Below are 12,902 nucleotides of genomic sequence, written 5' to 3'. Positions count from 1 at the left end.
TTACCAGTTTTAAAATCTCCCCACCGCCGGCTTCATCCCATGTCCAACCCTCCCTCTCATCCCCACCTCCTCGACCTGACACACCTATCCATCTTCTCTCCCACCTATCCACTCCTCCCATCCCACTGACCAATTCCCACCATTCTACCTGCACTCACCTTTGACCAACCCACCTGCTTTCCCCAGCCCTATCCATCTTCTCTCTATTTCTGAGCTCCCTTCCCCGTCCATTTCTGAAGAAAGGTCCCAACCTGAAACATCAACTTTCCTGCTCCACTAGGCTACCTGGCCTAGTGTGTTCTTCCAGCTTCATACTGTGTTATCTCTGACTCCAGTGTCAGCAGTTCTTGCTACAGTGGAAGACTACTTTTGTGATTTCTGGTACAGGAGATGAAATATTTAATTTAATGATCAATTCCAGTTGTAGACTGAGGTTGGAACCATTAAGGAAAATTTACAGGTGATGATAGCTCTGGAGAAAATGTTGGGAAATGGAGTAGGTTCCAGAGCTGGGACCCTGGAGTGATGTGGAGCTGGTACAATCTACTAGGCCAGTAGAATAAAGTTTGAGATGTTGTATCATTGATCAAAACTTGAATCAGGCTTCTACAGAGAGTTAAAGAGAGACTCTAATGTCTGCTAGAACTTGGAGAAGGACCTTTGGGTATACTGGAAGTGGTTTAGAAGCAGACAAAACACTCCAGGGTTGTGACTAACGGGAACAATTCCCTTTAATTCACAGTGCTCCCCAACCTAAATTAACTGGAACAACACTGACAGTATCAGAACTATTTTGTTTCTTTTCCAGTCATGGGATGTGGGTACCACTGGATGGTCAGCATTTATGTAAACAAAAATCACTGTGTGATGTAATTAACAAAACTTTTCAATCGTTAATTTTATGCTTAATTCACGGACCCAGTCCAGGGATTTGACCTGACTATTTGGAACTCCTTCAATGCCACATCAGAGAAGATGTCTTTTGTTATGATGATAATAATAAATAATTTAACTGCACTATGCAAAGGGGAGAAGTGGAATACTCCGAGTGCCATGACCAACAGAGAACAGACCAGGAAAGATTTATCTTTCTTAGAATTGCATGGGATGTGGGTGTCTCTGTCTCTCTTCCCTAACTGCCCCTGAACTGAATGGCTTGCCAGGCCATTTCAGAAAGCAGTTAAGAATCAACAGCATTACTGTGGGTGTGAAGCTGAATGAAGGCCAATGTCATTTCAATTTATTGTCCAAATCAATGGTAGTATCAATTGAGCACTTTCCATAAAAGGCAGTTTCTGCTGCTCTGCAACACCAGTTTTACCTCCAGTAGCCAAACTGAAAATTGAATTCTACCATTGTGACTTTGCTGTGTACACCCTTTATAAAAACACAAGGTGTACGCTGAAGAAGTCATTTTTTAGGTACAACTAATTACGATACAATTTTTCTAAAACCGCAATTCCACTATAATGGTGTGTACAATAGAAACCATAAAATGCAAAAGTGGAGGCAGCAAAAACAGCTGCTTTCAATGATTGAAATTAAGTATTTTGGGACTGGAATTACAATATTCGGTCATGTCCCAAAGGCCAACCCTTGAAAAGTCAATCACTATAAAAACATCATTAAAGGTCACTACCACAGATATCCGACACAGGTACTCTCAAGGTTAATGCAACAGTGAAGACTGAAGCATTGTGAGGGTCTCTCTCAAAATTAGATTCTATTTTGATATATAGTTAAGATATTTCAGCAATTCACAGTCCTATCCATTGCTAAGACAATTCCATAATGTGTGTAATGAACAAACGTCAAAGATGGAGCAGTGCATTACTCTGGTTTGAAAAATATGTAATTCTAACACCTGCCCTTCCTGAAACATCTCGTCCAGTTGATTTTCCAAATAAAAATATGGTATTTTGTAATGGTGAAAAGAATGGCAGCTACTACACTGATGGATATTTCCTTTATTTCCTGTTTTATTCAAATCCTCCCAACAGCAAAACCACCTCAAAAACAAAGTATGGCATTAGACAAAGAAATTATCACTTACTAACTGTTGCAAGCCAATGCCAACAAATACAAGAAAAATAAAAGAATGAACTGCAGATGCTGGAAATCTAAAACAAAAACAGAAATTGCTGGAGAAACTCAGCAGGTCTGGCAGTATCTGACAGAAAACAGACATGTTTTGGGTCAGTAACCCATTCTGATGAAGGGAACATTGACTCTGTTTTCTCTCCACAGTTTGCCCCGGTAATCAGAATGTAAACACTGTTTCCACTTGAGCTAAATCAACAATTTGCTCAAGTTGGGTTATTACTTCATGCTCAGCTCAATTTCTTTGTTTTTAATCACCCATGATCCTGTTTACTCTTTTGCTTCATGCTGCACTGATTTGCTACACCAATTTATACCTTTCCCTTGCATAGTGTCCAGTGTAATACGATATAGCTCTTACTAAGACTTTGTAATGATGTGTCATGTGTTTGCAGTTTTCCATTTAAAATGCCATTAACAAGTAGTATCTTTTGCTCCAAATAAGGGTTTTCTAAAAAAAAATCAACATGGGCTAAGCCGTCCTAAGGTCCAAGATATTCAGCTGAAAGGAAACATACAAAATGGGGATTCAGCATGTTTGTACATATAAGCATGTTTTGGATCTAGGATAACCTGCTCTCTGGTTGGTGCATTAACATGCGATCTAATAAACTGGCCCAAAAAATGAAATCCTCAGCTGGAGAACTTCTTTCCACCTCATTGTTCTAGTCTACATGCAAGTTAAAATCCATTATGAAAATTACTATACACTTTTGACATGCTCTCATTATTTCTTCCTGAATACGCTGTCCTACCATGTGGTTACCACTCAGGGGCCTAGTACAATTCCCACAAATTATCTCTTGCCTCAACTCTACACAAACTGCATCCATATCCTGGATTCCTGAATTTAGGTCATCCATCACTATTGCGGTAATATCATTTTTAAGAGCCACTCCTAGTTTCATTTCATTCTTAAATGTCATATACCCTTCAATATTCAGATTAGAATCCAGGGCAACCTGCAGTTATGTCTCAGTAATGGCCACTAGTTCATAATTACACTAATTCACCTGTTTTGCTTTGAATGCTATCTGAATTCAAATTTTGTGCCTTATGTTTTGACCTTCCATATTTTTCTACAGTCATAGCTTTTCTGCTGATTTGCTCTTATATCTTTATTCTCTGTCCCACCTGTCATTACCGGTTTATCATTTCCCACATTAGTTTGTTCCTTTGTTGTCCCCACTCTGATTCACCACAACTTCCCAAATTTTGGCCCTTGCCCCCAATGTTTAGTTTTACACCTGCTCTACTTCCCCAGGCATGTTGTTTTCAAGAACACCAGTCCCAGTATGATTCAGTAATATCATCTCCATGGTACAGATTCCACCTTTTCCAGTACTGGTGCCAATGCCCTATGAACCAGAACCACTTCTGCCACACCATCATTTGTCCAAACATTTATCTGTCTAATCTTGTTTACCCTATGCCAATTTGAACATGTCTTCTTGATTTGATGCCTAGCTCTTTATATACTGGCTATGCAGAACCTCCTTCCTAGTGTTACCCATGTCATTAGTGCCTACGTGGCCACATCAACCCTAGATCCTCCCTTTCCCACTGCAAGTTCTTCTCCAGCCCACAGAAGGTATCCTGAACTTTGGCACTGTTCAGTTAGTAGAGTTGTCTGGACTCTCATTCTTTGCTACACACAACAGTTTCAATCCTCTTATGCTGTCCATTACTTTAACATTACTTTTAGCTCTCCCCTCTTGAATGCCTTCCTGTACCTTGGAGCCATGGTGACACATGGTGTCATCTAGGTTATTCATCTCTCAGACCCCACTCTCATCCAAGCAAAGTGAGAGAACCTTAAACATGCAGGACACCTGCAGAGGCTGACAATTCTGCACTCCAGGTCTTCTTACTTGCCTCACATGCATTTTTGCTTCTTGTTATTCTAAAACGTTTGAGTACATGAGGAAGAAGGCATTTCTCTCCACGATGAAAACTAACTTGGACAGGTAAATTTATTAAATATACTGTATTAAAGATGTCCCAAAAGCTTATGAAGCCAAAGCAGACTCTCCTGCAGTGTGGTACACGGCACCAATTTACAACTGAGCAGCAAAGAAACAAAATGTCAATTTCAAGTTTAATATTCTGATACTGATGGGAAAAACAAATGTTGACATTTTATCAGTAAACTAAATGGTACAATGAATTCCTGAATAAAGATTAGCTCAACATATTTCAAGGAAGTTTTTAATAATGCTAAGTAAACAGCAAACAAATCTTATTATTGCAGCACCTTATCATGTGTCTGGTTGTTGCAATGCACTGCAACATTCTTTGTGTCTTGATAAAATGGAACCAAATATTACAAAAATATAAACTTTTACAACCTTCAGCACAGTATTTCCATTCAGGAGTATTTTGGTTACTTTGCAACAGTTCAGCCATTCTTGTATAACTTCCGACAACAGTTAAATAACAATGGTTCAAAATACAAAGGCTGTTGTTTAGTCAGAAGCTAAATAAACCACCCAACCAATTACTGAGTACATAGAAAACAAAAACAAAAAGACTGCCGTTCCATGCTGTTTATCACAAATTGGAAAAATGATACTTGTTCAAATTTTAATTTGAGACACGTTTTCCAGCAACATTAGCATAGTCAGTTTTTTTAATACTTCAAGACACCCAAGCACTCAATCCTGAACGTGCACAATAATTTATTCTGCTGTTGCATATGAATAACTCAGTGATAGGCAGGTACAGGAAATATCTCACTTTGCAACAGTAATTACAAGTCAAAAGTACTTGATTGGCTGTTTTGGGATGTCCTCTGGCCATGAAAGGTGTTATGAAAAGACTTGCACTTACATAAAGACTATGAATCATATAAATGCCAACACTAGGTGGTGCAATGCATGCACTGCCCAAAGAGGTTGTGTTGGATATTTAACATAATCAGCGTCTACAGTGTTCAACAGGGGCAGTAGTACTGTCCCTATCCTGGACAGGAGGCTAAGGTTCAAGTCACACCTGCTCCTGGGGTGTATATCATCATCTCTGGACTGGCTGATTAGAAAAAGATAGATCCACAGTATTTTGCTGTTGTATTGATTTGAAATGATCTTTATTGGTAATGAGCCCAGTGATTTTATCATGGATTCAGCTCCATTCAGAAAAATGAGAAGAAACATTTCTCGTCAGATTTTAACACTTTCAACATTTTAATTATTAGTAGAGAGACCGACAACTAATTAGTTTCCTGACTGTTGGTCGTCACCTTCCTTACTATCCCCAGGCTTCCTTCTTAGCGATCTTGACAAGGTTTCCTGAACTTTGACCCTCTGACTATACCAAGGAGCCTTTCTCCACATTTCTCTTAATATACTGAGCCTGATTTGGAACTAGAGGAACCCCATATCGACCGTGCTGTCAGCCAAAGCTGCCATCTGTGCACGCACGAGTGATGGCGATCTTTGCTGGTGCCTGTGGTACACACTCTTTTTTGAAATCATTTGAAGTTTAACATCATTGTTTACCATTGCTGTTATGAAACTATATTCAAAAATGTGGCCCAGTATTTGATTTCCTGGGATTACATTGCTACATGTCAGCACAACAATCTTACCAACAGTGCATTTTGTAAGTTTTTTTTGAAGACAATAGGGATACTGAAAATTGGAACAGGAGGAGTAGGCCATTCTTTATCTTAAATTTAAACTAGTTCAACATCAAGGATTAGGTGGAAAGTGGTTTAAAATCCTTAACTAGTTTTAGTTCTATTATACTGTCAACATGAATATTCAAGTAGACTGAGTTCCACTGGAAGGCATCATCAGAGGAGCTTGCCAGAAATTCAGGAGAGCGCAGTCTAATACAAAATCATGTCAGTTGTGAAGTTATGACATACTCTGAAGTATGTCATCTACTTGGATATAGATTCATTCAGTCACTCTAGATTGCAGCATGCAGCTTTAGCATTGAAATATTTTTCACCTTCTGTATTGGCTGGGAAGGCTCCATGAATTCTACTAAGTATTGTGTGATCAACATCTTATAACTAAATGGCACTTTTAACTTGAGAAAAAGTCCTTAAGCATTTCACAGAAATGCATTTTTAAAAATGATGTTGAATCAAAGCAGGAAATACTACAAGGAATAGTCAACTTTTTTTTGTCATATGTGTGACTCAAGAAGAATTTGAAAGTGGGTTAGAGAGAGGGTAACAGGGCAAGTCAGCATAAGGGCTGAAGGGCAGATGGGTACAAAGCCACAAAGGGATTTAAAACTTGTGGTGACAATTTTAATTTGAGATGTTGCAGCGTGGTAAATAATGCAAGTTAACAACTGGACAGTGGTGGTGAGTTCAATTTGAATGGGGAATAAATTATATGGAGAAACATAGAACATGAAATGACATTCAGCATAATTGAATCAATAGAGACAGCTCATTTTTAGAAAAAAAAAATCAGTGAAGTTGAAAGATGTTATAGAGGTGAAAGTAGTTTGACTGGCTGAGATGAATGGGGGGGTGGGGGTGGCGTCAGAATAGAAAAGAATAGAATATCCTTTATGGTCACTTGTACTCCAGTACAGAAGTACAGTGAAAAGTTTTTACAATGGCTGCCTTTCAATAGTACCAATTTAGGTACAAATCTTAAGAGTAAATAAAAAACGTTGCTATACAAAACAGGATTAAAAGGTAAGCATAAGCATTACTTAGAGTGTCTGAGAATGAGTTAGAAATGAGATAGTTATAACATTGTGAAAGAAGATTTACATTACTCTGGTAAAGAATTTCAAACAGCAGTGGCTGTGCACATGGTGTCAGGTCCAAGTCCAATAACTGTTCCTCATTGCTCCAGCCTCCGGACTGGTCCTCACTGGCACTCAGCAGCAACAAGGTTACGCGCACTGTACCAGGATTCACTTCAGCTTGTGCCGCTCCAGGACTCGGGATTCCCTTGCTATTATTGCTCTGGGATTTTGGAGCACCTGTCATTCCAGGCCTCAGCCCAGCCCATGCTCACTCTGCTGCCGTTGCTCTGGGACTATTAATATTAAGAGATAGAGACATATTGCTGCAAAGTGAACTCAAGGTTTGAAAAGATGATGAGACTGTGACTAGTTCAGCTTAAGCATGCATAGCTGAGGATAGGGACAGAATTAGTGGCAATGGTTTCAGAGTCTACAAATGGTAGGGCCAATGACAATAATGGGAAGAGGTAATGGTAAATTGAGAGAGATAGAGATACATTAAGTAAAGCTAGAAACTCTGTTATCTAATATCTTGCTTTGGGTTTTTCATTGATGGGATGGAATTAGATTGTCAGCAGGTTTGTAGGCATGTTGATCATGATTCAAGGAGTGAGTCTCATGGGTAACATGAGCTCAGTGGGGGTTGGGGCAGTAATGGGAGAGAAAATGGAAAGAGAGACAGATGAGGGCTCAGGGCCAGGAAAAAAAAAGGGAGAAAGCTGGTCTGATAGTTAAAGAGATAGAGACAAGAAGCAATGGTAGCTCAATGGAAGGTCATTTTGAACATATTAATAAATTGCTGCAGAAGCTCAGCATATCTGGAAGCAGTGGAGAACAAAATAAAGTCAATATTTCAGAAGAAGAGATCAAACTCAAAACATTAACTTGACTTACCTTTCCCCCACTCCTCCATGGTCCTTTGTAACTCCTACACCAACTTATTGGTAACTCATGCCAAACTATGCCTCCGCCCACTATTTCCCCTAACTCCTGCATGCTGACTCACTAAGGGTGCATCACAAGCAGATCTCAGGAGCTATAGTACGATGTAACAAAATAAAGCTCTAAGTATTTATTTCAGACCTCACTATTTAAAACAATTAACGCATAGAAACTCATTCAATGTACTTAAGTTTCTTCACATCCATTATCCTTTATGAAAATAAATATTTTCTCCAAGTACTTAATCCCACATAAAAACATCAAACCCCAATCACTTATTTTCATAGGTTCACAAAGACTTTATTACCATTTAGTGCAATCAAACTGTAAACTTAAGCGTCTGCCTGCTCCCATTGCCTGTAATGACAGCCTTTAGATTTATGACAAAAGAAACTTCAAGCTATCACAGCAAGACCTACAAAAACAACGCCCTTGGAAGCTTCCCACATTTAACCTCTGGGCACCCCACCAGTTAGGGAACTGACCCACAAAGTTTTCTAAATCTGCTTGGGAAGAATCTTGGCCTGGAGAAACAGGTTTAATTCTCCATTAATGAGCTGAAATCGTTGAACATCAATGGTACTTTGCAGCTTTACCAGGCTCAGATTTTGGATCAAATTTTCAATGGAGGATTTACTGTCTTCAAACCATTGTGGATGAAGGAGAAGCATAATTTAAGAATCAGATCCATGATGCAATAATTCAAAATCAAATTCAATTATTTTTAAAATAAAATTTCTACCACCTGGCTTTCTTAGAGTGCCGTTTAGATGAATTTCATACAGCACAGGGACAGAAATTTGAAGATGTGGCTAAAATGTTGACAATTTGTCCAAAAACATGAGTTTTAAAATTCTGGCAGATAATTACACTTATTAAAGTATTTACTTTAATTTCCTTCTATAATTTTCTGTATTTTCATCCAAATTGTCAAAACGTTGAGGCAAACTGAAGGTGGAAATGGTCTTATCATAAAAGACATTAGTTCCAGTCCACCAAAAACATCATTCAAACAAACATTGCCAATTTGTGCTACATAATCAACAAACCTATTTTAACAACTACAAATTTTAATTCATTTCATATATTCATTTCAATACTGCTGAGTACAAAATTTACCATTCTATATTCCAGAATAATTTATTGTGAAGTGTTTAGATATTTTGATGATTTGGTAAGGCATTCAGCAAATAAAATAATTCCTTTCTTGTTCAAGCTGTTTCAATCAAATTAATCTATGAAAATACTTTGACTGGTACTTCTGATTTCTTTTGTTACTTTTCTCTCTTCCTTTCCCTGGTAAAGGTGTTGATTCCTTGCAGAATAAAGAGGGGCCCATCCACACATGCCATGCGTACATACCCAAAGTCATTAATATTCATATGTGAGCCTTGGCAGTAAATACTGACTATTTGACCAAGTCTCAAATTAGGCATCATCACCATATCCAAATTGAATCATACTTGTGCACTACTTGAAATTGGATAGCTATCAGAAGCAGAAGGATCCACCATAACTTATGGATGCCAAAATTGATAATTGTATTTTACCATCAACCTAAGATCAACTAGCTCAGTCCAGAACATAATTGAACCTTGGATTTCCTGGTCACCAAGAATGCCTTGCATATTCAAATTCAAAATCAACCACACAGCGAGCTTTTAAATAAATATTTATGTTCCTGACAGCTTATAATTTCTTCTTATATATCCATCAATCTCAAATGATTAATCTAAATTTATACTTGTATAGTTCGGACTATTGCAGCACATGCTTCAAAATATTACATCAAGAAGCAAAGATAAGCTGCAGGCTGTACCTAGTAAATAAATCACAAACAAGGGTATTGCCTCACAGAATTCTTACATCATATTATAGCCGTATTATTCAGAAAATGCCTTTGAAACATTAATCTCAATAGGTTGACATTACCTGTTTAAAAAACTGTTATACTATTTCATGTAGTCTTTTCATAGAACGAGACTGTTCCACAAAATAAATTATTAATTTCCCCAATCCTTCTTACTCACCTGGGAAATGATGCATGCTCTTCTGTTACAGTGAAACCCACACACCGTATAAACTCTGCGGAAGTTCTGGTTGAATAGTGCTTCAACTGAAAGCCAGTTTTACATCATATAATAGGACTTAAAAATCTTATTCACATAAATGAGCCATAAAAATGTCAGTATTTTAGCATAGCATGCCTGTTTTTACACAATCTGACAACTTCAAAATTGACATTGATCCAAAACTGCAGACATTTGCAAATGATAGATGAAAAAGCCAAGTCTTCTTGCTTTACCATCTGACTGTGAATCATTCAGATAGACTATAGGGTACAAATTCCAGTCAACCAGGCGTTTTCATGTCATGCTTCTGTCAGCATTTGGTCATTATAGTTGTTTCCAAGAGGTATTAGATACATTTGCATTTATCTTCTTAGAATTAAAAAGCAGTGAACTTTCCAAGCCAAAACAGAAGATTGACTGAGGTCTTCTGGACAAAGGAATCGAAGATAGTATATTGTGGATTCAAGCTGTCTAAGGCATCTTAGCTTATAGAATAAAAGCACTGTGACTGACGGAACAGCAGTATGATTCCCTCCTGAGACATGATATCATTTTATCACTAATTCTAGATGCTTGGTATTGCACCTGCTGCAGCCGGTAACTGAGCACTCACTATATTGGGACCTAAAATGTGCTCAGATTTCACTATGCTACAGTTAGAGCTGACGTAATTTATTTATTAAAGTCTTTGGGATTATTTTGCACAATGAGTTCTTTTGTTATGGCTGCCAGTTAATCTAAATGTCTAAGTTATCAATGAATGAATATAGTACATGACCACTAGACCAGATGAAAATGTAACCACCAGCTGCTTACAACGACAAAATGGATTGAAATGACACATGTATACTTGAAACTTGTAATTAACTCAGAAATTCTAAATACCCACCTCAATGAGCACTTTGCCGAACTTCTCAGAATAAGAAGTACTGTATATTTCCTTGAAAGCCGATTTGTGCATTGATTTCCTATTAATCTTTCCAACACTAATGCAGAAAGTAATGACACACACAAAATCTTAACTTCAACACACAGGATTGTGCCTTGGAACCACACTGTGCTGACTTGTCAGTAACATTGATGACTACATTAATACTGAATGTCAAGTCCGAACAGGCACACAGAGGCCAAAATGATAAAGAGTGACACTCTGTATGCAATCAACTGTGCCTCAATGCTTTCTTAAAGTTAAGATTTAGCTATGAGAAACTTGCAATTTTAACAACCTCAAGACATCCTACAGTGACTGACAGCCAATTCAGTGAGAGATAATAGGAACTGTAGATGCTGGAGAATCCGAGATAACAAAGTGCAGAGCTGGATGAACACAGCTGGCCAAGCAGCATCTTAGCAGCACAAAAGCTGACGTTTCGTGCCTAGACCCTTCATCAGAAAAAGGGAAAGGGGAGAGGGGGAGCTGGATCGAAGAAGAATAGAGGAGAAGACAGGTGGAGAGGAGACAGGCAAGTTAAAGAGACAGGGATGGAGCCAGTAGAAGTGAGAGTGTAGGTGGGGAGGTAGGGAGGGGATAGGTCAGTCTGGGGAGGACGGACAGGTCAAGGGGGCAGGATTAGGTTAGAAGGAAGGAAATGGGGGTGGGGCTTGAGGAGGGAGGAGGGGATAGGTGAGAGGACGAACAGGTTAGGGAGGCGGGTACGAGCTGGACTGGTTTGGGATGCAGTAAGGGGAGGGGAGATTGTGAAGCTTGTGAAATCCACATTGAACAGCAACTCATATTCCACTTGGGAACCCTGCCGCCTAATGGTATCAATGTGGATTTCACAAGCTTCAAAATCTCCGCGCCCCCTATTGCATCCCAAAACCAGCCCAACTTGTTTCCCCCTCCCTAACTTGTTCTTCCTCCCACCTATCCCCACTTCCCGCCTCAAGCCCCGCCCCTGTTTCCTACCTACTGACCTCATCTCGCCAACCTGTTCTCCCCCTCAACTACCCTCTCCTCTCATCTCAAGCCGCTCCCCATTTCCTACCTACTAACCTCAGCCCGCCCCCTTGACATGTCCGTCCTCCTCGGACAGACCTATCCCCTCCCTACCTCCCCACCTACACCCACCTCTACTGGCTCCATTCTCGCCCCTTTAACTTGTCTGTCTCCTCTCCACCTATCTTTTCCTTTATCCATCTTCAATCCGCCTCCCCTTCTCTCCCTATTTATGTCAGAACCCTCTCCCCCTCCCTCATTTCTGATGAAGGGTCTAGGCCCGAAACGTCAGCTTTTGTGCTCCTAAGATACTGCTTGGCCTGCTGTGTTCATCCAGCTCTACTCTTTGTTACAGCCAATTAAGTGACTTTTTGCTATTCTTTCCTAGAACAGAAGCACCACTGACAAGGCCACCGTTTGTGGCCCATCCTGAACTGCCCTCAAGGAGGTGGTGAGAAGATGCCCTCTTGAACCACTGTACCTATGCTAGATGGATTGCAGTCACGGATATATCAAAAGCAAGTTCCAGAATGTTGACCCAGCATCAGTGAAAGTAGTTACATTCAGGATGGTGAGTAATGGCTTGGATGGGAGTTTGTAGGCAGCATTCCCATGCATCTTCTAATGTCCTTCTCAATGGTTGCAGGTTTGCAAGATTCCATTGAACAAACCTTGCTGAGTTGCTGTAGTGCAATCTGTACATTGTGCAGCCTGCTGACACGGTCATTAGTGGCAGAGAAAATAAGTGATTTTACGGTGGTGCATGGAGTGCTGATCAAGTGGTTGGTTTGTTCTGATACTGTTGCATTTGACTGTAGTCACTATTGCAATACAGAAAACACAGCAAGCTTCCACAAACAATAATGTTGTAATAACTTCTAATTTGCTTTCAGCTGGGAGATAAATATTGGCTAGTTCTGAGGCTAACCGGGCTCAATCTCAGTAATGCCTTCAACCATGAGAACAGCTTCTATAACATTATAAGGAATGTTTATTTCCAGCTTTGTAATAGTGTGCATCTTTAATTTTACTTGTCTACCATTCATGTTTTAATCCCCTTCTTTACATTCAATTGTTCCAATGTTCCATTTTAAATCTTAGATTTTTTTTGTTAAACAAAGATATTAGGGATA

The 12,902-nt window shown here is 39.3% G+C and overlaps 1 protein-coding gene across 4 annotated transcripts in view; it reads right to left on the bottom strand.

Annotated features, from left to right (window-relative positions):
* Positions 1-12,902, bottom strand: part of LOC125455001 (serine/threonine-protein kinase PAK 5) — a 193,789-nt gene that overhangs the window by 107,394 nt on the left and 73,493 nt on the right. Inside the window, exon 1 of one of the 4 annotated variants that reach the window (XM_048536455.2) lies at positions 9,789-9,897. The exons of the other annotated variants lie outside the window; for them this stretch is intronic. The gene's annotated coding sequence lies outside the window, so the exon portion shown is untranslated. Of the gene's footprint in view, positions 1-9,788; positions 9,898-12,902 lie in introns of those variants that run through there. 4 annotated transcript variants of the gene reach the window in all.

Source organism: Stegostoma tigrinum, chromosome 9 (assembly GCF_030684315.1).
Source record: "Stegostoma tigrinum isolate sSteTig4 chromosome 9, sSteTig4.hap1, whole genome shotgun sequence".
NCBI lineage: Eukaryota > Metazoa > Chordata > Chondrichthyes > Orectolobiformes > Stegostomatidae > Stegostoma > Stegostoma tigrinum.
The sequence above is the reverse complement of the archived record's forward strand: the minus strand, read 5'-3'. Positions and strand labels throughout refer to the sequence as shown.